Raw genomic sequence first — 24,497 nt, forward strand, 5'->3', positions numbered from 1 at the left:
TGTCATTTAATAATAACCCCCATATTTTCTATTATTGGAAGTTAACTCTGAAGTCTTAGTTAGATTCAGGCTAAACACTGTATCACATAATGGTGTAACTAGGAGTCACATAATGAAGCTTTGGTTATTCCATTGTTGGTGATATTAAGGTTGACCACTGGGTTTATGTGGTGACAATCATCTTGGAACTAGCTAGTGATCTGTGAGGTGATAATTTTGGCACCAGGTGAATATCCAGCTCTCTATCAAACTTTTACCTAGTAGTTTTAGCATCCACTGATAATTCTTGACTTAATTATGTCCTTAGGGGTTGCAAATTGTGATTTTCAAATTCTGTCTACATTCATAGCTGGCATTTTTCTTGAAAGAAGTGCTTTTCCTCATCAACTAGGACTATTAGGTCACCCTGTGATACAATTACTATTGCAAACGAAAAATATTCCTGTCCCTTTCAGAGTTAAGAACTTGGTGTAATGGTCACCTGCAAAGAAATTTTTATTTATTTTCTTTGCTTGCCTGATTGTTTTATTACTCTTTTTTTTTTTTTTGAGTATCATATGGACTCATGGTTTCTTGTATAGTCAGTGTTTTTCAATCAATTACAGTCATTGTTCTTTTGATGCTAAAATTGTCCCAAATTTGGCCAATAGGTTCCTCTGTCAAGCTCGTTCCTCTGTTAGTATTCAGAAAGAATTCTTTTAAATTAATATAATAGGTTGGAAAGTGGTATTTCTTTGTGATTTTAACTTGCATATTTCTGATCAGTGGTGAAAGTGATCATCTTTCATATTTTACCAGCCATTTGTATTGTATTTCTTTCTGTGAGGCTTGCCTATTCATATTTTTTTGTCTATTTTTTTTTTTTTGGTATAAGTGTATTTACACCAATTATCAAGTCTCATCCCTACAAATGAAATGTTTTCAGTACTTACTGCCAGTCTCTTCCAGCTGCAACTTCCCTATGCTTGAATTTTTTCTTTTGATCATCTCTTGCTCTAGAATGTGTCTTGAAATAGCTTATTCATAAACGGGGTATGTATTCTTAGTTCTGGCATATTTGAAAATACCCTTCTATTAGATAATAACATTTCCTTGAAAGCTTGGTAAATGTTGCTTTATTGTTACCTGAAGGGTCTTGGACACTTGTAAGATTCTTATTTTTGAAGATTAAAAATTCTCCCTAAATAGGCCTTTGTATGACAGTCTTTTCCTAAAATATGTCTGGAACAAAATAAACATTCAAAAACTTTTCTGAATCTTGTTTAAAGATTAGGTAAAATTTATTTCTACTTTAAAATTTATTATTGCTTCTGTTTATCAATCAGCTTTTTTTTTTTTTTTTTGGTTCATTCAGGTAAATAGAATTTCACCTTGAGAGAGTTTTAAAATGTTAGTACAAGTAATTCAGGAAAAACTCTTTAAAAATTAATATTTTAGCTTTTAAAAATATACTGGGCTGTTTACTTGTCTATAGGACAAGTAGGGGCCATATCTGTCTTGCTCACCTGCTCATCCTCAGAACTTAGCACAGGTGTTCAATAAATATTTGCCGAATTAATTTATTTCAAGTATTATTCTCTCTTATATCTTTCTTCATCTCATTGTATCTTCATCTTTTTGCCCCAATTGATAGGCTATCTTTATTTTGCCTTCTCCCTGTAACTTAATATTCTGATGTGTCTGAATGTAATACAAGTACTCAATTAAAAGTTTTCCATCTCTGAACAATCTTCTATTAACTCTAAGTACTCCCTTTACCTAGCAGATTGTTGTAGCACGGTACTGTTTACACTGGCCATTAGCAGGTTATTACTAACACTCTTTGAAAAATGAATAGAAGAGTATGATCATCCCAAAATGACCTTGGGAGCTAGTACTGAGGTTGCCCACATATCATGCCAGGAAGGACTAGGGTCTCCCCTTCTGCCAGCAGGACGGGCTATGCCCAAACTTAGCTTTCTAAGATAGATTTCTACCCCTAACAGAAGGGGCTGCAACTTCTTTTTTTTTTTTTAAACCTTAACTATTTTATTTATTTGGCTGTGTAGGGTCTTCACTGCTGCATGTGGGCTTTCTCTAGTTGCAGCGAGCAGGGGCTACTCTTCGTTGCGGTGCGTGGGCTTCTCATTGCGGTGGCTTCTCTTGTTGCGGAGCATGTCCTCTAGGCATGTGGGCTTCAGTAGTTGTGGCATGCGGGCTCAGTAGTTGTGGCTCTTGGGCTCTAGAACACAGGCTCAGTAGTTGCGGCACGCGGGCTTAGTTGCTCCATGGCGTGTGGGCTCTTCCTGGACCAGGGCTCAAACCCATGTCTCCTGCATTGGCAGTCAGATTCTTAACCACCTCACCACCAGGGAAGTCCTGGGCTGCAACTTCTTAAGGGCCCCTGAGATCCCCAGGTATTGGGCAGCTGGCACCTAAACTCAGTCACGCTGGCTCTAGTTTCTGTTTCTACATTCTGACAAGGCTGCCCTCTCACAATTTTACTCTAAGAAAGTATCATCTCAATGGACATGTCCCTCTCCTGGAATACACACAGCACCTAGCCATAGCATCCCTCTCTATAGGATAATGAGAAGACCTGAGACCATGCCATCTTCTCTTCCTGACCCTTGGCTTGTAAGTTTCCCCATTAAAGAGTGTTCCTTAACTCAAGCTGAATGACCATGTGGAATTCACCTCAAGCCCTGTTGCATGATAGGTGGCAACCATGCACGGACTCCCTCCCTACTTTGAACAACAAAAATAAAATATATGGTTGAATTTGTTCTCCATGGATTCATGTCCAATATTGCTCAGTTGACTTTGAACAAATAGGAGTTGGATACTGTCAGAAGTTGATATAGGTTCTGATTGTTTGTGCCCCTCACTCTCCAATTCAAAGGTTAGAACTAGGGTGGAGTCCTCATGATGGGATTAGTACCCTTAGAAAAAGAAACAGGAAGAAGGTTGCTTTCTCTCTTTGCTTTCTGCTTTATGAGGATACAATGAGAAGACTGACATCTGCAAGCTAGCAAGAGGGCCCTTACCAGACACCAAATCTGCTGGTACCCCGATCTTGAACTTCCCAGCCTCCAGGACAGTGAGAAAAAAATTTCTGTGGTTTAAGACACCAAATCTATGGTATCTTGTTATAACAGCCTGAACTAAGACAGGTCCCCAAGCAAAATTTTAATAGTAGGACAACAGATCCGGATGAAAAAGGAAAAGAAGCAGGCAACAATGACATTTCAGATATGTAGTAATATTTTCTTATCGAATTGTGGGGGAGGACAGAGTGGAATGGGGGAGGTAGTCAGAGTGAAGCCACATTTTTTATCAATGTGTGTAGTGTCTCTGGGAAAAGGACCCTACTCTTTAAGGTTTTATGCTTGGATGACTAGTTTGTGCCTCACTGGGGCCTCAGCCTGTCACCAACGATGTCAAAGAGAGAGGGGCACCCAAGTGTTACAATTCCTAACAGGCCTCTCAACCTGTTTTTCTTCAGTTCTCTGTGACAGGGTGGTCTCTACCACTCCATGTTAGGGGTGTCAGAGGACACCGTCTAGCATCTTTTGCTTACATCCATAATTTGTTGTCTCCTCAAAGAAAAAGGATTACTTTCTGTTTTATTTTGCTACCCAGTTCATTCAGCACTGAATTTTAGTGCAAGCCCTCAGTGTTTCTGCTGTGAAATTTCTATTGCTGATGCAGATATTTTGTTTGTACAATTAATTGCCTAAAAAAATGAATTTGGTGCAAAGGAGGGACAAGGCAGGTGCCTATTCATTTTTCTTTATCTAGAATAATATGTAAAGTCCTGGACATGCTTTAAGCAATTCAAGAGCCCATTGATTAGATGAGTTTGCCCCTGAGAGCAACTCCAATTCCAAGTATGTGAATTTCCTGGTTTATGTTTGTGGGGTGAGGCCCCCTGCATCTTCAAGTATTTTCTTGCATTAAAATCCTGCTAGCTTCATTGGAAGAGCCGTTGCTCTGGGCGCTTTGATGAGTCACACCAAGCAAGGCAGCAATCAACAGCTCTCCTGGGAGGTGTCTTAACTGCCTGAAGCTAGGGATCTCAGCAACCCTTCCCAGCACTTTCTTCTCTATACATTCGGAAGGGCAGAAAAAGTCTTTACGCCAATTTAAAAACTTTTCCCCAGAGCTCGGGGGATTAACATATAAACTTAGTGGACAGGGCAGGTAGGTTCCCTGTTTCCCTCCAAACTGAAGCCAAGATTAATTACGGTATTCACCTGTTCCCGAAACAGGCTGGGTAATGGATCCCGGCTGTGCGCTCCCTGAAGCATCACTAATCCGGCAGTTCTCCGTGGACTCGCTGGCTTTGATCAGCTCCTTCCCTCTCAGCAGGCCAGCACCGTAGCCGCAGGACACAAGTGTTTAGTTTACAATCATGTTAATTTTACTTTTTGTTTGTCTTTAGCAGTTGGAGATTAATGAGTAAAAAGGGTGCTTAAATTTTCAACCAGCCTTCTTCTAATCGCTTGGTCGCATTGTTGCTGGAAGTTTTATTACTTTGATTTCCTGAATCAATCAGGTATACGGTTTCCTTGTCCAATATCGGTTATGGTACAGGAAAAGACAGTCCTACCAGGAACTGTTGCTGCCGCTTTGGATTCCACAAAAAGCGATTGTCAAAATAGCACCTTTGGGGCTTCCCTGGTGGCGCAGGGGTTGAGAATCTGCCTGCTAATGCAGGGGACACGGGTTCGAGCCCTGGTCTGGGAAGATCCCACATGCCGCGGAGCAACTAAGCCCGTGAGCCACAATTACTGAGCCTGCGCGTCTGGAGCCTGTGCCCCGCAGCAAGAGAGGCCGCGATAGTGAGAGGCCCGCGCACCGCGATGAAGAGTGGCCCCCGCTTGCCACAACTAGAGAAAGCCCTCGCACAGAAACGAAGACCAAACACAGCCATAAATAAACAAATAAATAAATAAATTAAAAAAAAAAAAAATAAAAGATGTGATTTAAAAAAAAAAAAATAGCACCTTTGTAAGGACTTTTCATAGGATTCCATTGCTGAATGCATCCCTGGCATTTTTAACAAACCCAAGTATTTTACAAAGGATGTTGCTATACTCATTTTTTTCATAGCTAAGGAATCAAATGAGCCTTTATCTGATGGGATGGTGAAAATTAACTCTGAACTGAATTTGGAGTAAATTCTTTAGAAGGGGAGGTTGGGGAGTTCCCTGGTGGCCTACTGGCCTGGGTTCAGTCCCTGCTTGGGGAACTGAGATCCCGCAAGCCACGCAGCGTAGCAAAAAAACAAAAAACAACAACAACAAAAAAAATTGAAGAGGATGCTACTATAGCTCTGAATTCTGTCTTTTGAACTGAGGAAAATAAACTCCATTCCATTGCAGGTTTTCTTCAATGTGTGCTTCCTGGCGCGTGTATATAAACAAGCAAGGGCTGGATGATTCTCTCTCAAAGAGGCTTCATATCAAAGAAATCTCCCTCGGGTCTAATACATTGTAATGGAGATTTTGTACACACAGTGCCACTGAGTATTGTTCTTGGCAGTAAGGAACAAGGATAACTTTGCTTTAACATGGCGATGATTTTTCTTCTTTTTTTTTTCTATATTCTTTTATTTGAAATTGAAAAATAATGCATTTATGAACTGTCTGTAACAAAAATTAGAAATATTTTAAAATATATACAAAAGAAACTAAGGAAAAAAGTCAAACCTATTGATTTTGTTATTAAAATTATTTCTGATCTTATATTTTTTTTACTTAATATGACCATTTATGAAAAAGATGCTTTAAAGTCTAATACAATGTATTTCTAATGTACTTGCTTTAAATAATTTAATGATATTTTGTTTGGATATATGTTTATAACATATTCTCTTGGTATATTACATGCCCAGTGCTTAAAATGGTGTCTGGTATATATTAGGTGTCTATATATTTTTACTGAATATATGAATAAATGGGTGAGATATCCAGAAATTATCTATTTCTAAATCTTAAAATACATTGGGTTTCTTTTGTATTCTCTTTTATTTGGAGATTTGTTTAGAAGATTTTGACCTGAGGGAAAAATATGGGGCTAGGTATTCTGAAGGGCATGTGGGTTCAACTGTTCCACAGTCCCTTAGTTAAAAACTTTGCCAACTCAAAACTTTGTAGGCTAATCTTACTCCTAGTTCTTACTGCCACTGATCTTGGCATCTTGGTCTGCTCAGAACACTCATATTTGTTTGTCTTAAGCTTTTCCATCAGTCTTGTTTCATCTGCTTTATATTTTCCAAAAAGTTCCCGATATTCTTGACTGTTGGTGGCATCCTTCTTGAGTGAACTCCATCAATCGACTTGAATCAGAAATTCTATTGAATCCTTATGATCTGTGCATTTAAGTTTTCCTTCACATTAGGTGATGCTTTCTTCTATTATCTTTGAATATTTTCTTCTATATGTTCTATTCAAGAAGAAAACTAGCTGCATATTTCAACTCCGCTATTTTCCATATAGATTATTTATTCTCACTTTAATCTCTTTGTTCCTTTTCTCTGCATTTTGACTTTTTCTCAAGTCTTTGGCACTGAATCTGACACCCATTCGCTTTTCTCTTGTATTTTTTCTGCTATTCTCTAAGGTTTAAAATTTTGCTCTTGCATTACTCATTCACATAGCGATGATTTTTCTAAAGTGCGAACCTGATCATGATACTTCTTGGCTTAACACCCTTTAATGTCCCGTATGTCCTCTGGATCATGTCTGACAAGTCTACAGACACATCTCTCCACCCTACCAGCTCCAAACACAATCCTGGTCGGGAGGAGGCCCTTACTGAGGAGATGTTTGAGGCATTGAGGAAAGAATTTCATCTTGGTACATTGAAATGAAGATGCATTCAGGGGTCTGTCCAGCTGTCCCAAGGGCATAATGGCATTTCTCAGGACCTCTAGCCTGGGTGATGTGTGATACCCATTTTGTAAGCCCACTAGGGCCCTTCCTCACCCTCCAAAACTCTAGGGAGGATATGTGAGAGATGGGCCTTAAGAGCGAGCTTGTGAGACTTCACCATGCAGCTGTGTGTGAAGGACAATGAAGAGAAGATGGGCACTATGCTGTTGGGGGTAGAGATAAGATCCCACAAGCTGTGGGGCTTGTGGGATGCTGCTCTGGCAGGTTACATTTTCTAAAGATGGCCTCACCAATATATATCACATGTTCTCCTTACAATGTGACTTGCCACTCCTCCACTGAGAGGTGGGGCCTATGTTCCCAACCCTTGAGACTGAGTGGGCTTTTGTAACCAGTAGTTTGGTGGAATGATGCTGTGTGACTTCTAAGGCTAGATCATAAAAGGCAAAGCAGCTTCCCTCTGCCTGCCTCTTGGGACACATGCCTTGGGAACCCTGAGCTGCTATATAAGAAGTCCTACCACACCAAAGCTGCTGTGCTGGAGATGTGCTCTAACCACACAGAGTTAGAGGGGATGTTTGAGGAGCCCCAAGTGTTCCAAAATCCAGCTGTTGGAGTCTCCCCAGCCTAGGCACCAGGGATTTGAGTGAAGAAGCTTTTGAGATAACTCTAATCCCAACCAATCAGACTTAAACCTCATAAGAGACCTTGAGCAGAACTGAGTCTGCTGAGTTGCTCTGGAATTCTTGACAGACACTATGAGAGATAAAAATGGTTATTACTGTTCTAAGCTGTTAAGTTTTGGTGATTTGTTACATAACCATAGCATATGGGAAAGGGAGCCTAAAACATTTACCAAAATTGACCATAACCTGGGCATAAATTAAACCAAATAATATTTGAGATTTTTTTTTTAGCCATTTGGGGGTAACTGCAATTTAGTCTTAAAATAAGAACCTAGCAAATACCTTAACAATTGTGTGTAACCAGGTTGAGTTTATTCCAGCAGTGCAAGGTTGGTTTAACATTAAAAACGTTAATCAGGGACTTCCCTGGTGACGCAGTGGTTAAGAATATGCCGGCCAATGCAGGGGACACAAGTTCGAGCCCTGGTCCGGGAAGATCCCACATGCCGCGGAGCAACTAAGCCCGTGCGCCACAACTACTGAGCCTGCACTCTAGAGCCTGCGAGTCACAACTACTGAAGTCCATGCACCTAGAGCCCGTGCTCCGCAACAAGAGAAGCCACCACAATGAGAAGCCCGCGCACCGCAAAGAAGAGTAGCCCCCGCTCACCACAACTAGAGAAAGCCCGCGTGTAGCAATGAAGACCGAACACAGCCAAAAATATTAAAAAAAAAAACAACAAAAAACGTTAATCAGTGTAATTAACTATGTTTACAGAATAAAGGCAAAGTATTGTTAACTTAATAGAGAAAAAAAGGGCATTTGGTAAAATTCTACATATATTCATGACTGAAAAAAAAGGTCTAGTGCCAATGGATAGAAAGAATCTTCCCTAATATGTTAAGTGATTCTCCAGATATCTATAGCAAATATTGTATTAAAGAGTAAAATATCAAAACCTTTCCCCCTGAAATTGGGAACAAGAGAAGGATACACACTATCACCATTTCTATTTAATATTGTCCTAGACAGTAAAAAAGGCAAGAAACAAAATAAAAGGTATAAGGCTTTGTAACAGGAGGAAAAAACTGTCATTATATATAACTGACATACTTGTATATTTAGAAAATTCATAAATAATCTACTGATAAATTATTAGAATGAAAAGAATTTAAAATGAGTTAAAACATTACACATTATAGAGAAGTGAGAGTCTAGAGAGGTTGATGGATACAAGTTTAATCTACTATAATCAACTGAATTTCTATATACCATCAACAATCAGAAAATGATAGTTTAAAAATAGCATTAAAATAGCATCAAAAAACTCAAAACACATGAAATAGGGGAAATAGGGAAAATAGGTAACCTTACTGTTGAGAAGACTGGCAGATACTACTTCAACCAAGTGGGCAAAATTAACATTACCAGCAAAGGGAAAAATGGACATTATGTACCTCCTGACTTGGTGCACAAAGAGAGACACAAAGTTACTTTCATGGTTTTTTCTTCCCCAAATGCATAACCTACATCCAACCATGAGGAAATATCAGACAAAACCAAATCAGGGATGTTGTACAAAAAATAACTGGCCTGTATTCTTAAACATTTCCAAACAAAGAAAGACTCAGGAAATGTTCCAGATGAAGGAAGACTAAAGAGACATAACAAATAAATGTAATATGTGATTCTGGATTGGACATTGGACCAGAAAAAACAAAAACCAAAAACCAAAAACACCACATCACTTATTTTCTCTTTTGCTACAGGGGATGTTATTGAAGGCATTAATGAAATTTAAATAATGCATGCAGATTAGAGAATAGTATTATATCAATGTTCATTTCCTGATTTTGATATGTGTATTGTGGTTATGTAAGAGAATATCATTGCTTTTACAAAATACAGATTGAAATATTTAGAGGTAAAATGAAATCATGGCTACAATTTACTCTCAAATGTATAAATGGAGGAAAACAACACATTCATGGACTAGAATATAATTCTCTTTAAATTGATCTAAATATTCATGCAGCCTCAATAAAAATCTTAGCAAGCTTTCTGTTTGCTTGTTTTGGTGGGTTTTGACAAGCCAAGTTTGAAATTTATATGGAAATGCAAAGAGCCAAAAATAGTTAAGACAATTTTTAAAAAGAAGAACAAAGTAGAAGGACTTGCTACTGAGTAAAACTTATTATAAATCTACAGTTATTAAGACAGCTTAGTATTGTGCAAGGACAGATACTAAGGTCTGTAGACCAATTGGACAGAATAGTGTGACCAGCGATAGACACACACAAAAACATTTGATTTATGGCAAAAGTGACACTTCAGAGCAGTGGGGAAAGATGATCTTTTCAATAAATAGTACTGGTACAATTGGATATCCAAATGGAAAAAAAATGAAACCTGACCTCTACATCATATCATATAGAAAATTAAACTCCAGGAAACCGCAGATTTGAATGTATGAAGTTTCTAAAAGCAATATAGGAACAATCTTCATAATCATGATGAAAAGAATTTCTTAAACAGGACACAAAGTTGCGTTAACCATGAAGGAAAAGATTGATAAATTGGACCAAACCAACATTAATAACATCTGTTCATCAAAAGACACAATTAAGAAAGTGAAAAGGCAAGCTGTAAGATATATATCCAGAATATATAAAGAACTCTTTCAAATCAATAAGACAAATACAGACAAGCTATTTAAAAAATGGGCAAAAAATTGGAACAGATTTCACAAAATGACTACTAATATATGAAAAAGTATTCAAAATCAATGAAATTGAAAACAACAATGCAGTGTACTGTACACTCCTGCCAGAACGACTAAGATTACAAAGACTGACACATAGCAATTATTGGTGAGGATGTGGAGCTAGTGGGAACTCTTATACATTGATGGTAGAGAGGTAAACTGGAATGACCATGTTGTAAAACTACCAGTATATCCAACTGAATACCTAAGATCCAGCAATTTCACTTCTAAATATATGCCCTGCAGCAATGTGTACATACATATACCAAAAGACATGTACAGAAATATTATTCATATTAGCCTCAAATTAGATACAGTCAAAAGTAGAATGGATAAATAAACTGTGGCATACTCATACAATTTAACACTGTTGGCAATAAGAATGAATGAACTGCAACATATTCAACTACATAGATGAATTTCCCAAACATACTGTTGAGCAAGATACAAAAGAACACATGTGGTACAGTTCCATTTACATGCAGCTCAAAACCAATCCTTAAATTTTTTAAATTTTTTATTGAATTATAACTTAAGTAGAGAAAATACACAAATCTGAAATGTACAGGATAATTTTTACATATGTAAACAGTTATGATAACCATCACCCAGATCAAGATATAGAACATTTTCAAGTTCCAGTGGTGTGTCCCCCTCCCAGATGACAGCTCCCAACATTAACTACTATTCTGACTATTTAGTTTTTTCATAGATTACCATTTCTTGACCAGATTGTTGGTTACATAGATGTGGTCACTTTTTATTATTTATCGATTTGTACATTTAGGATTTGTGCACTTTTCTGTATGTACCTTACACTTCAATAATAATTTTTTTTGAAATGAATGATTCTGTGACCTATGGCCCCTCAAATCCTGCACAGGGACTGTAGAATCTTATTCAGGTGTGTTCTAAGCACTTGCTTCTTCTATTTCTGCTACTGTAGGCATATTTCATGAATTTATGACTATTATCATTTTATGAGTGTATTCAAACTAAAAACTCACATTAAAATAGGAAGGAGGAATAACATTTTAAAAATTACTGTACTATAAAAATCATTGTTTGGGCTTCCCTGGTGGCGCAGTGGTTGGGAGTCTGCCTGCCAGTGCAGGGGACACGGGTTCATGCCCTGGTCTGGGAAGATCCCACATGCCGCGGAGCAACTAAGTTCGTGCTCCACAACTACTGAGCCTGAGCTCTAGAGCCTGCAAGCCACAACTACTGAGCCCACGTGCCACAGCTACTGAAGCCTGCACGCCTAGAGCCTGTGCTCCGCAACAAAAGAAGCCACGACAATGAGAAGCCCGCGCACTGCAATGAAGAGTAGCCCCCGCTCACCGCAACTAGAGAAAGCCTGCACGCAGCAACGAAGACCCAACACAGCCAAAAATAAATAAATAAATAAATTTATTTAAAAAAAAATCATTGTTTCTCTGTGAGGAGAGATGATGAATATGTGCACTATTTTTTCTCCCTCAGCTTTCCTGGTCTTCTCAAGAACAACCTGAAAGACACTCTGATGAGGTGAAGGAGGGGGCTTGACAATATGCAAACAAAAGCTTCTTGTTGGGACCCAGTGTCTACCTGAACACTCTATAGCCCCGTCAGTCCCATTGAGATTAAGGTATGGCTCCAAGTCTGGCCTTCAGCATTAAAGTCTGACACTAATACCCCAAGGTAGAATCTCTCATTATGTCTACCAGTATTCTTTGTATTGAGTTCATTAGTTTCATGGCTGGGACTATATATAATTCTGTCTGCTGCTTTCTGAGAAAACTTACAGGAGGAGTGGATACCAATAATTATGGAAACATGGAGTTCTATGTAGAAATTGACTTTTTGCTGTTTTTATCTCTTCCCCCACCTTCCTCGTGTTGCACAATCTTCCTATTAAGATAATGTCCAACTGTTGTTATGGCTAGTGTTAAAGGATATTATTTTTATATGAGTTAGTTCTAATTTAATCTTCATGTCATAAAATTACCTCAAAATGAATTGATGGTTTAAAAAAATAATCACTTTTAGGAAACAGTTTGGGACATTGTGTTTCGAATACTATTAGGTGAACATCAAGTAGAATTTTATGTTTTAAAAATTACAAGCAGTTAATTGCACTCAAATTATGACTCTCTCCTGAGGAAAGTACTTTGCAGACTAGAATTATTAGTTTCACTTTGTAAATGAAAAAGCAAGCATTGAAGAAATTAAGTGCTCTGTGTTAATTTAGAGCCAGGAATGAGACTCAGGATCTCTGGTACCAAATCATCTGACCACAGGCAACTTTTAGAATTTAGCTGAAAGTACAAGAATTTGTCAAAATAACCTTGATAAATTAAAATGCAATATTAAAAGGGAATCTCTACCTTATATTCTTATTGCTGTACCTTATATTCTTATTACTGTACCTTATATTCTTGGTCTCACCTGGTAACCCTTATCACCTAAGCTAGAAACTTGGGAGTCATTCTTGACTCCTGCCTCTCTCGTGTACAATTAGACTTTAAGCTCTGCCAGTTACTCTTTTTCTCTTTGAAATAATTTCAGGCTTTCAAGAATACTGCAAAGAATAGTTTTTCTTTGAACCACTTGAGCATAAATTGCTGACATGGTGCTGTAACACCCCACAAAAATCCCTGGAGATGCATCCAAGTTGTGTGTCAATAGTTTATTATCCTTCTTCTCCCTGAGTAGGAGTCCATGGCACCACAGTTTTGTTGGTAACCTGTTGAAAGACATCTGGCTGGTTTGCAGGTTTTGGTTATCACAAATAAAGCTGCTATAACATTTGTATACAGGTGGGTTTTTTTTGGTGGCACAGCATGTGAGAATCTTAGTTCCCTGACCAGGGATCGAACCCGTGTCCCCTGCAGTGGAAGGGTGGAGTCTTAGCGCAGAATCTTAACCACTGGACCACCAGTGAAGTCCCCTGATATACAGGTTTTTGTGTGAACATTAGTTTCCTTTTTCTGGGACAAAAGCTCAGGAGGGCAGTTGCTGGGTCAAATGGTAGTTGTATAATTTTATAAGAAAGTGCCAAACTGTTTTCCAGAGTGGCTGTATCATTTTATATTCCCACCAGCAATGTATTAGTGATCGTTTCTTCACATCCTCACCAGCATTTGGTGCTGTCACAATATTTTATTTTGGCTATTCTGATAGGTGTGTAGTGATATCTATTGTGGTTTCAATTTGCGTTTTGTTTCTAATTTTTTAAATTTTTTGGCTGCTTGGGGATCTTAGTTCCCTGAGCAGAGATGGAACCCATGCCCCCTGCAGTGGAAGCGAGGAGTCCCACTAACCAGGGAATTCCCTCAGTTTGCATTTCTTTAATGGCCAGTGATGTTGAACATCTATTCATGTGCTTATTTGCCTTCTGCATATTTTCTTCCATGAAGTGTCTGTTCATGTCTTGTGCCCACGTTCTGATCTGTGCAATCCTCTTTCACATTAAATTTGTGAAATCACACTTAATGTATACTTTAACCAAGATATAAAACATTCTCAGTCTCAGCTGGTAATCCCTATTCACCTAAGATAGAAACTTGAGAGTCATTCTTTTTTTCTTTTTTAATGAATGAATTAATTTATTTTTTGCTGCGTTGGGTCTTCGTTGCTGCGCATGGGATTTCTCTAGTTGCAGCAATCAGGGGTTACTCCTAGTTGTGGTGCATGGGTTTCTCATTGTGGTGGCTTCTCTTGTTGCGGAGCGTTGGCTCTAGGTGCGTAGGCTCAGTAGTTGTGGCACGCAGGCTCAGTAGTTGTGGTACACGGGCTCTAGAGTGCAGGCTCAGTGGTTGTGGTGCATGGACTTAGCTGCTCCTCGGCATGTGGGACCTTCCCAGACCAGGGCTCGAACTTGTGTCCCCTGCATTGGCAGGCTGATTCTTAACTACTGCGCCACCAGGAAGTCCCTGAGAGTCATTCTTGACTCATATCTCTCTCTGGTCTCACTCTCCTGTCTCCTGTTCTAATTGCATTGATTATATTTTTGCTGTTTTGAGTGTTCTATATATATTCTAAATACTAGTCCTTTGTCAGATTAAAGGCTGGCAAATGTTTCCCCCCAGGCTGTAACTTAACAGAGTCTCCTCTTAACTGAGTCTTTTGCAGAGCAAAAATTATTTTTATTTTGATGAGGTCCAACTTCAATTTTTCCTCCATGATTTGTCATGTTTTGGTGTCAAGTCTAGCCTGAGATCCCAAAGAATTTCTCCTATTTTTTTTTCCTGAAAGTTTTATAGTTTTACATTTTACATTTAAATCCAAAATCCATTTTATGTTAAATGTTGTAGAAGATGTGCGGTTTAGATTTAGGTTAAATTTTTTTTCTTATGAATGTACAGTTGCTCCAACATTATTTGTTGAAAAGGCTATCTTTCCATTGAGTTGTTTTTACACCTTCATCAAAAATCATTTGGTCATATTTGTGTGGGTCTATTCTGGATTATCTGTTCTGTTCCATTGACTTATGTGTCTATCCATCCACCAATATCACACTCTCTTGATCACTAGCTAAAGAGTAAGACTTAATATTGGGTAAAGTGATTCTTCCCAGTTTATTCTTATTTCTTAAAATTATTTGAGCTATTCTAAGGCCTGTGTCTTTTTATATAAATTTTGGAATAAGCTTGTGTATGTCTACAAAATACCTTGCTAGGATTTTTATAGAAATTGTATGAAACCTATAGGTAAATCTTGACCTGTTTGCTACGTTGAGTTTTCTAATGCATGAACATGGTATATCTTTCTGTTTATTTAGATCTTTGATTTTGTATTTTCAGTGTACAGATCCTGTACGTGTTTTGTAAGTTTATACCTAAGTATTTAATTTTCTTTGGAGTGATTGTAAATAGTATTGTTTTAAATCCCAGTTTCCACAAGTTCATTGTTAGAATATAGAAATGCAATTGATCTTTGTGTTTTGATCTTGTATTCTGAAACCTTGCTGTAGTTACTTATTAGCTCTAGGAGTTTTGCTTTTTGATTTTTTTGTAGATTCCTTGGGATTTTGTACTTAGACAATCATGTCATTTGCACATTGGGAGAGTTTTATTTTTTACTTTCCAGTCTGTATGCCTTTTGTCCCTCTTTCTTCCTCTCCCCCTCTCTTCCTTTCTGTTTCCTTCTTCCTTCCTTCCTTCCTTCCTCCTTCCCTTCCTTTCTTCCTTCCTTCCTTCCTCCCTCCCTCCCTCTCTTTCTTTCTTTCTCTTTCTTTCTCCCTTTCTTTCTTTCTTCCCTCCCTACCCCACGACTTTCTCTTTCTTTCTGCCTTACTGCACTGGCTAGAACTTTCAGTACTATGTCAAATGAAAATAGTGAGAGGATCTCCTGATCTTAGAGGGAAAGCATTCAGTAAAAACCGTTCAGTACGATGTTACCTGTAGATTTTTTGGTAAATGCTCTTTCTCAATTTGAGGTAGTTCTTTCTATTCCTAGTTTGCTGAGAGTTTTTATTTTGAATGAGTGTTGGATGGTGTTAAATGTTTTTTCTCTCTCAGTTTACATGATTATGTGATTTTCCTTCTTTAGCTTATGGGTATGGTAGATTACACTGATCATTTCTAAACATGTTGAACTAGACTTGTGTACCTAGAATAAATCCTACTTGGCTAAGTTGCATAGTTCTTTTTATACATTGTTGGATTAGGTTTGTTAATATTTTGCTGGGGATTTTTGTGTCTCAGTGAGATATTGTGAAATATTGGTGGTTTTCTTTTTTTGTACTGTCTTTGTTTTTGGTATCAGGGTAATACTAGCCTCATAAAAGAAGTTGGGACATGTTCCCTTCTCTTCTCTTTCTTTTCTGGAAGAGATTTTGTAAAATTGGTGTTAAATCTTTAAAAGTTTGATTGAATTCTTCAGTGAAACTATCTAGAATTGAAAATTTCTTTTTTGGGAGTTTTTAATTATAAATTAAATTTCTTTAATGGCCACAGGACAACACAAATTGTCTATTTTCTCTTGGTTGAGTTTGGTAATTTGTGGTTTTTAAGTAATTTGTCCCTTTTTTTCTATTGTCAAATTTATGAATATAAATTTGAAGTACTCTTTGTCATCTTTTTAGTAGCTGCAGAATATGTAGTGATAGTCCCTATTTCATTCCTGATATTGCTAAATCATTTTCTCTTTTATCTGTGGTAGTCTTGCTAAACAGTTATCAATTTTATTAATTTTTTTCAAAGCTCTAACTCTTTAATTCATTAATTTTCTCCATTGTTTTCCTGTTTTAAATTTCACTTATTTCTATTATTATCTTTATTATTTTTTGTTGTCGGTGTACGTTGGATTTTTTTTTCACTCTGCTCTTTCTGGTTTCTTGAGGTAGGAACTTAGATTATTGATTTGAGACATTTTCTTTTTTCCAATATAGCATTTAGTATTAGAAATTTCCTGATTTCAGCGTTGCTTTAGCTAAATTCTACACATTTTGATATGTTATATTTTCATTTTCATTCAATTGTATGTATTTTTCATTTCTCTTGAGACTTTATATTTTACCCCTGTATTATTTAGAAGTGTGTTGTTTAATTTCTAAGTGTTTGGGCATTTTCTTGTTTTCTTTCTGTTATCGATGTCTAGTTTGATTTCATTATGGTCAAAGAATACTCTCTGTCTGATTTAAACTCTTTTAAATTTGTTGAGGTTTGTTTTATGGCCAAGGATATGGTCTGTTTGGTGAATGTTCTATGGGTACTTAAAAATGTGTGTTCTACTGTTGTTAGGTATTGTATATTAATTAGATTTTGTTGGTTGATTGTGTTGTTGAGTTCTTCTATATCCTTGCTGATTTTCTGTTTAAGTAGTTCTAATAATTGTTAAGACTAGAGAGTTGAGTTCCCCAAGTATAATTATATATTTGTCTATTTCTCCTTTCAGCTCTCTCACTGTCTGCTTCGTGTGTTTTGTGGGTCATGTGTTTCATGAGCTTCACATGCTTGGTGGATTCACATTTAGGATTGCAATGTCTTCCTGGTGGAATAACATTTATCATATTATCTTTTATAAGAGGGACATTACGTAATGTCCCTCTTTGTCTCTAGTAACTTCCTTTGCTCTGATGTCTACTTTATCTGATATTAATATAGCCACTCACAGCTTTTATTGTTTTTGTTTATTTGGATTAATGTTTGCATGATATAACTTTTTCCATGCTTTTACTTTCAACCTATCAGTGTCATTGTATTTGGAATGAGATTCTTGTAAACAGAATATTGTTAGGTTATTATTTTTTAATCCATTCTGCCAATCTCTTTGTTTTAATTTGTGTGCTTAGACCATTTACAGTTAAGGTAATTATTGATATACTTTAGCTTTTTATGAGTTGTTTTCTTCTTGTTTTCTCTGTTTCTCTCTTATTTGCATACTTTCAAGGATTCCTTCTTGGTTTATTTACAGAGTTTTTAGGCATATTGCTTTGTACAGTTTTCTTAGTGGTTGCTCTAGGTATTCCAATATACATGCATAACTTAGCAAAGTCTACTGGTATTAATGTTGTTAATCGTCTTTTCCCTTCATTTCTAATATCATCTGGCTGTCATGAATATGAATCTCCTCTTCCTACTTCTGGATTAAAGATTTGGGTGCTTCTGAGGATGCAGTTTCACTGAAGCAATCGCACCATCTGAAGCTTTGTGCCAATCTTAAAGAGGATGCTTTCTGAATATTTTCAGAAACAAACTCAAGATTCTTGCCCTTCCTTATATTTCTTGCTTCTAATACTTTAGCATTCATTAATTGTTTCACACAGTCACTTGGAAAAAAAAATTTCTTGAAGCTTGGATCCAGGAATGGGGCAAGAGAAGAATGTAACTGGCTTTTGCAATAACCAAATAATATTTGAATTTCAATCTGTGCCTCTGTTGTGACTGCACATATGCCAATTTCAGCATCTTACCTGGAATAGAATTATAAGAGGATCCCTACAGCAGGTATCATTCAGGAAAGGCTGTACTTGAACTCATAAGGCACATCAATTTGTTTATTTCTTCATCAGGTTCCAGCAAATGAGGCACTTTCTCTGCAACCAACTATTGAACTGCTACTAAGCTCTGCTACATTGCCATTGTTTTCTGTGGTACATTATTAAGGCTTTATTTTGTTCAAGTGCCTTTAAAACATGTAATAGTCACTGTTCCATCTTATTTGAGCATCTTTTATAATAAGTGAAGGATAAGAGAGCTCCTAAATCTCTTATATGTTCAATAGCTTCCTTTAGCTGAAGAATGATGAGGGGCCCTCCACAGTTGAACCCATGGCCAGTAATCCTGTTACATTATGCCATACTACAATTACCTTATTGAACATATAACTAAAAGATGTGAACAAAACATTGAATATTTGTGATTCCTAAATCATTCTTAACCTTTACCTTGCTTGTTTTATGCAGTGACAATTGTATGACACCTAAGTGATTTTCCATTCCATTACTGTTTTATCAATCAGATTCTCTATGCTATCAGTTTTAGGGAAATCCAAAAACCTCTCAGCCATGAAGGAGAGCAAGAGAGTTGATTTAGTTATTATTCCACAGAACCACCAAACTTACAGAAGTCAGATTTTCTCCATATAGCCAAATGTCTACATATACAACACCCAAAACACCAAAACAGCACATTCAATAAAAGCACTACCCTTTTTGTACATGACAAATGAAATTCTGGAGAAGATTTTCCAGTATGTTGTGTTCTTAAAGGAACTTTGTACCTAGAATTCCTAGCTTGGGAAATCTCAAAAGATTTTTTACTTCACCTATGGAAAATGGTAGAAGTTTTATCAGTGAAATCAAAATATGTTTGGGATACTTCATTTTTCTTTAAAAGTTTCATCTTTTAAAATGCTACTTATATTCTTTATTATGTCTGAATTAAAGACATAATAAATGTATTAAAGGTATTAGGGATGTTGTGGTACTTGAAATAGGAGTGAAATTTTGAAGTGGCACAGTTGATATGATGTAAAGAACACCCAAATAAATATTCTTTTCTTGAAACTCTCATGGCCAAAATGGAATTATACAATTAAAACTTTAATACAATTCTTACAGGTTATTTTGTGTTACAAATGCAGGCTTGTACACCGAGTGCTTCTACAACTATTAAAATTATAGTATAATGGAATCCCTTTTAGTCTGCATTCTATTTTTGGGGGGGGCGGGGCAGCACTGTGTGGCTTGTGGGACCTTAGTCCCCAACCAGGGATTGAACCTGGGCCCCAGCAGTGAAAGCACTGACTCCTAACCACTGAACCTCCAGGGAATTCCCAGCATTCTATTATTCTTTAAAGTTTTATAAACATATTGGCTCTAAAAGAATATAAGTTCTTTCTACAGACTGGGAGAAAATATTTGCAAATGACACGACCAACAAGGCCTTAATTTACAAAATATACAAACAGCCCATACAACTCAATAACAAAAAAACAAGCAACCCAATAAAAAAATGGGCAGAAGGGACTTCCCTGGTGACACATGGATAAGAATCCGCCTGCCAATGCAGGAGACACGGATTGGATCTCTGGTCTGGGAAGATCCCACATGTCGCGGAGCAACTAAGCCTGTGAGCCACAACTACTGAGCCTGCGTGCTGCAACTACTGAAGCCCACACGCCTAGAGCGCTTGCTCTGCAACAAGAGAAGCCACCGCAATGAGAAGCCCGTGCATTGCAATGAAGAGTAGCCCCCATTCACCGCAACTAGAGAAAGCCCGCACGCAGCAACGAAGACCCAACGCAGCCAAAAAAAAAAAAAAAAAAGGGCAGAAGACCTAAATAGACATTTCTCTAAAGAAGACGTACAGATGGCCAACAGGCACATGAAAAGATGCTCAATATCACTAATTATTAGAGAAGTGCAAATCAAAACTAAGAGGTATCACCTCACAAAAGCCAGAATGGCCATCATCAAAAAAAATCTACAAATAATAAATTCTGGAGAGGGTGTGGAAAAAGGGAACCCTCCTACACTGTTGGTGGGAATGTATATTGGTGCAGCCACTATGGAGAACAGTATGGAGGTTCCTTAAAAAACTAAAAATAGAGATGCCATATGATCCAGCAATCCCACTCCTGCGCATATAACCAGAAAAGATGAAAGCTCTAATTCAAAAAGATACATGCATCCCAAAGTTCAGAGTGGCACTAGTAACAATAGCCAATACATGGAAGCAAACTAAGTGTCCATCAACAGATGAATGGATAAAGAAGATGTGAGATATATATATATATATATATATATATATATATATATATATATAAAAATATAATGGACTATTACTCAGCCATTAAAAAAGAAAGAATTAACGCCATTTGCAGCAACATGGATGGACCTACAGATTATCATACTAAGGGAAGTAAGACAGAGAAGGACAAAATATTATATGATATCACTTATATGTGGAATCTAAAACATAGTACAGGAACTTCCCTGGTGGCACAGTGGTTAAGAATCCGCCTGCCAATTCAGGGCACACAGGTTCGTGCCCTGGTCCGGGAAGGTCCCACATGCCGCAGAGCAACTAGGCCAGTGCGCCACAACTACTGAGCCTGGGCTCTAGAGCCTGCAAGCCACAACTACTGAAGCCCGCGTGCCTAGAGCCCGTGCTTGGCAACAAGAGAAGCCACCGCAATGAGAAGCCCGTGCACCGCAACAAAGATTAGCCCCCACTCGCCACGACTAGAGAAAAGCCTGCACACAGCAACGAAGACCCAACACAACCAAATATAAATAAATAAGTAAATAAATTTAAAAATAAATAAATAAAACATAGTACAAATGAACTTATTTACAAAACAGAAATAGACTCACAGACACAGAATACAAACTTACGGTTACCAAAGGGAAAGGGAGGGAGGGGTAAATTGAGAGTATGGGATTAACAGATACACACTACCATATATAAAATAGATAAACAACAAGGATTTACTGTATAGCACAGGGAAGTATATTCAATATCTTGTAATAAAGTATAATGGAAAAGAATTGAAAAAAAGAATATAGATATATACATACATATGTATAACTGACTCAGTTTGCTGTACACCTGAAACTAACACAATATTGTAAATCAACTATATTTCAATAAAAACAAAATAAGGTTCTTCATAAAGTTATCCAGCTACCTCACTCTTTCTAAATCTTCATATTAAGTACCAGTCAATTTCTCTATTTAGTTAATAATTTGAAAGTTTTAAATTGATTTCATATGTAAAATTTCTAGCTTCACAGTGATCACTAATAATTGTAGCATTTTACTCTGGCAATAATAAATATCCATTTATATATATTTTACCCAAAAGGGGGAATTTCCACTTATAAACACATAAGGAAAATTTACTCAAAATTGCATCTAGAAAGCTCACTCATTTTGGAAAACAAATATTCTAATACTAACAATGAAACCAAACCAATGCCTTGTTCAATTGTTGCTGTTACACTGATTAGATAGACTGGTGATCTGTGCTTTCACAGGATCATTGATTACACAGAGGCTCAGGGATGAAAGAAATGACATTCAAAGGAGCACTTGGTCAAAGCCAAAGTCAGTTCAGATTCTGGTTGAATTCTGACGTTGAACCCACTCTTCAATGTGTGTCTAATATTTATTGGTTTATTATATAACATGTCCTATGGCACTAATATAAATATTATGTACATTATAAAACATACACAAAAGTAAAAAAATTAAAACATAAGCTAGAAGTTCTAACACTTTCTTCCTGTATTCCAGTGAATGTTCTTGTGTACACCCTGGGGTGTGTGTACCTCCCCCTTGGGGACCTCTTATCTAAGAGATAAAGTTTAAGCTCTTTAACCTGATCTAACAGAACCCTTCAAGATCTGGTCACTGTTACATAGAGAATAACTTGTGGTTGTCAAGGGGGAGGGGGTTGGGGGAGGGGTGGATTGGGAGTTTGGGGTTAGCAGATGTAGCCTATTATATATAAGATAGATAAACAGCAAGGTTGTAGTGTATAGCACAGAGAACTATATTCAATATCCTAAGATAAACCATAATGGAAAACAATATTTTAAAAAAAGAATATATATGTATAACTGAGTCACTTTGCTGTACAGCGGAAATTAATACAACATTGTAAACAAACTATACTTCAGTTAAAAAAAAAAGATCTGGTCACTGTTTTATCAGTCACCTCTCCTTGTCTTGAACATTACACTCCAAAAACACTGAGGTGCTTGTAGTCTCCTATGCATCTTGCTGTTTTTTGCTTCCGTGCCTTTGCTTGGGCTGGACCCTGTGCCTATCGTGAGGTTTTCTTTGTTTGCTTGTTTAACTCCATTCATCCTTTTGTCTCAGCTCAGACACCACACTCTCCAGGAAGTTCCCTGGCACTCCTTTGTCCCTTGTTTGATGATGTGTTAGGTGTCCCTCCTCTTGGCTCCCAAATTCCTAGTGGGTAGTTCTATTCTTACACTTATTAATTGTATTTTAATTGTCAGGGGGGACCCTAAACTGATTTAGCTTATGTTTCTGCAACCCTGGAAGATTGGGGGCTGAAATAGAAATTAAGTTGGGTTATAGAAAAGTAGAAAAAGTTGTATTTTCTGTACACTTGAGAGTTTTCAGGCTGAGGTTCGAATCTATCCTTACCTATCTACTTATCTATCAATACCATCCTTGCTGACTCTGGCCCTTGGTCCAATTATACTCTACCCAGGGGTTAGATTCAAAGATGAGGAAGGTGAAGATAGGTATATATGTGCAACATACTCAGATATATTCAGATATAGTGTTAGGAAATAGATGCAACTGTCAAAGGAGGATGTCTGAAGAGAGTTTAATAAGAGGATGTCTAGGAAAAATTCACTGTGTTTTCCCTTACTCTCACACATATTTCTGACCCCAGGTTGTGGGTTTTTCCTGCAATGACTGATTCTCTGACACCAGCTGGGTGTCCTGCTATCTATTCAATTCTTACACTAACTAGAGTTTAGTGCAGACTCCACAGGTAAAGGGCTCAGTCCCACAAGAGTGCCCCTCACTTCAGAGGCCAGTCCCAAGTAGTAGGTCCTCAGGTTACCCACAACTTCTGTCTGACTTGGCTACAGATTGGAGGTTCCCATAACCCTCTCCTTGGGTTCAATAATTTGCTAGAGTGGCTCTTAGAACCTAGGAAAAATTTACTTTCTATTGTTGATTTGTCACAAAGAATATTTTAATGGGTACAAATGAACAGCCATATGAGGAGATACATAGGGCAAGATCTGGAAGGATCTTGTGTAAGGGTTTCTGTCCCTGTGGATTTGGGGTGTGCCACCCTCCTGGCGCATGGATGTGCTCACCAACCCAGAAGCTCTCTGAATCCTGAACTCTGGGGGTTTTTATGGAGGCTTCATCCCTTGGCTATGATTGGTTATTAACTCCACTTCCAGCCCTCCTCCCCTCTCCAGAGAACTGGGGAAAGCGAGCGGCTGAAATTTCCTAGCTTCTAATCATGGCTTGGGCTTTCTGGTGACCAGCCTCCATCCAGGAGCCCACCCAGACTTGTCTCATTAGAGCAAAAGACATTCCTATCACCCAGAAAATTATCAATACAAATGTCTTAGGAGCTCTGGGTCAGGAATAGGGATCAAAGACTGACTGTTAGAGCGAAAGATTTTCCTAGCACCCTTATTTACAAGGATTTTAGAAGCTCCATGTCAGGAACCAGGGGCAGAGACCAAAACATATTTCTTATTATTTCACAGGGACCACTTACCAAGGTGTCGGCTCTGTGTAGGTACCAAGCGCGTGTAATAGCAAGCTTTGTTTCCACTCCTAGACCTGCAGGGGACACAGTCACCTGAGAGGAGCAGAGACACCCCAACCTTGCTCTCCTGCCCCTCCATCTCTGCTGGTGTCCCCCACCCCTACCCCCAACCTTTGGCTGAACTCAACTGGAAGCCAGAGGGCAACACAACCTGGTGATGCAGTCCTGGGCGCAGAGCATGGTGGGGAAGGTGGAGAGAGGACCAGGAGGGCAAACAGAAGACATCCGCACAGCAGATAACCCAAAGTACCCTTGAAAATCCTTTAAATCCACCCTCAGCCCCTCCTCCACTTAGTGTTAAGGTTTCACATGAGAAACTTTAAATAAGTGACTTATCTAAAGTGATGGCAAATGCTAAAATCTTTCCTTTATTCCCTTACCTCTGAGAGGACTGCTCTCTCTCAGCCGTTCAACCACGGCTCTTTGGCCGAAGTGGTGGGGAATTCTATAACGTAGATTAG

Source organism: Balaenoptera ricei, chromosome 13 (genome assembly GCF_028023285.1).
Source record: "Balaenoptera ricei isolate mBalRic1 chromosome 13, mBalRic1.hap2, whole genome shotgun sequence".
Taxonomy (NCBI): Eukaryota; Metazoa; Chordata; class Mammalia; order Artiodactyla; family Balaenopteridae; genus Balaenoptera; species Balaenoptera ricei.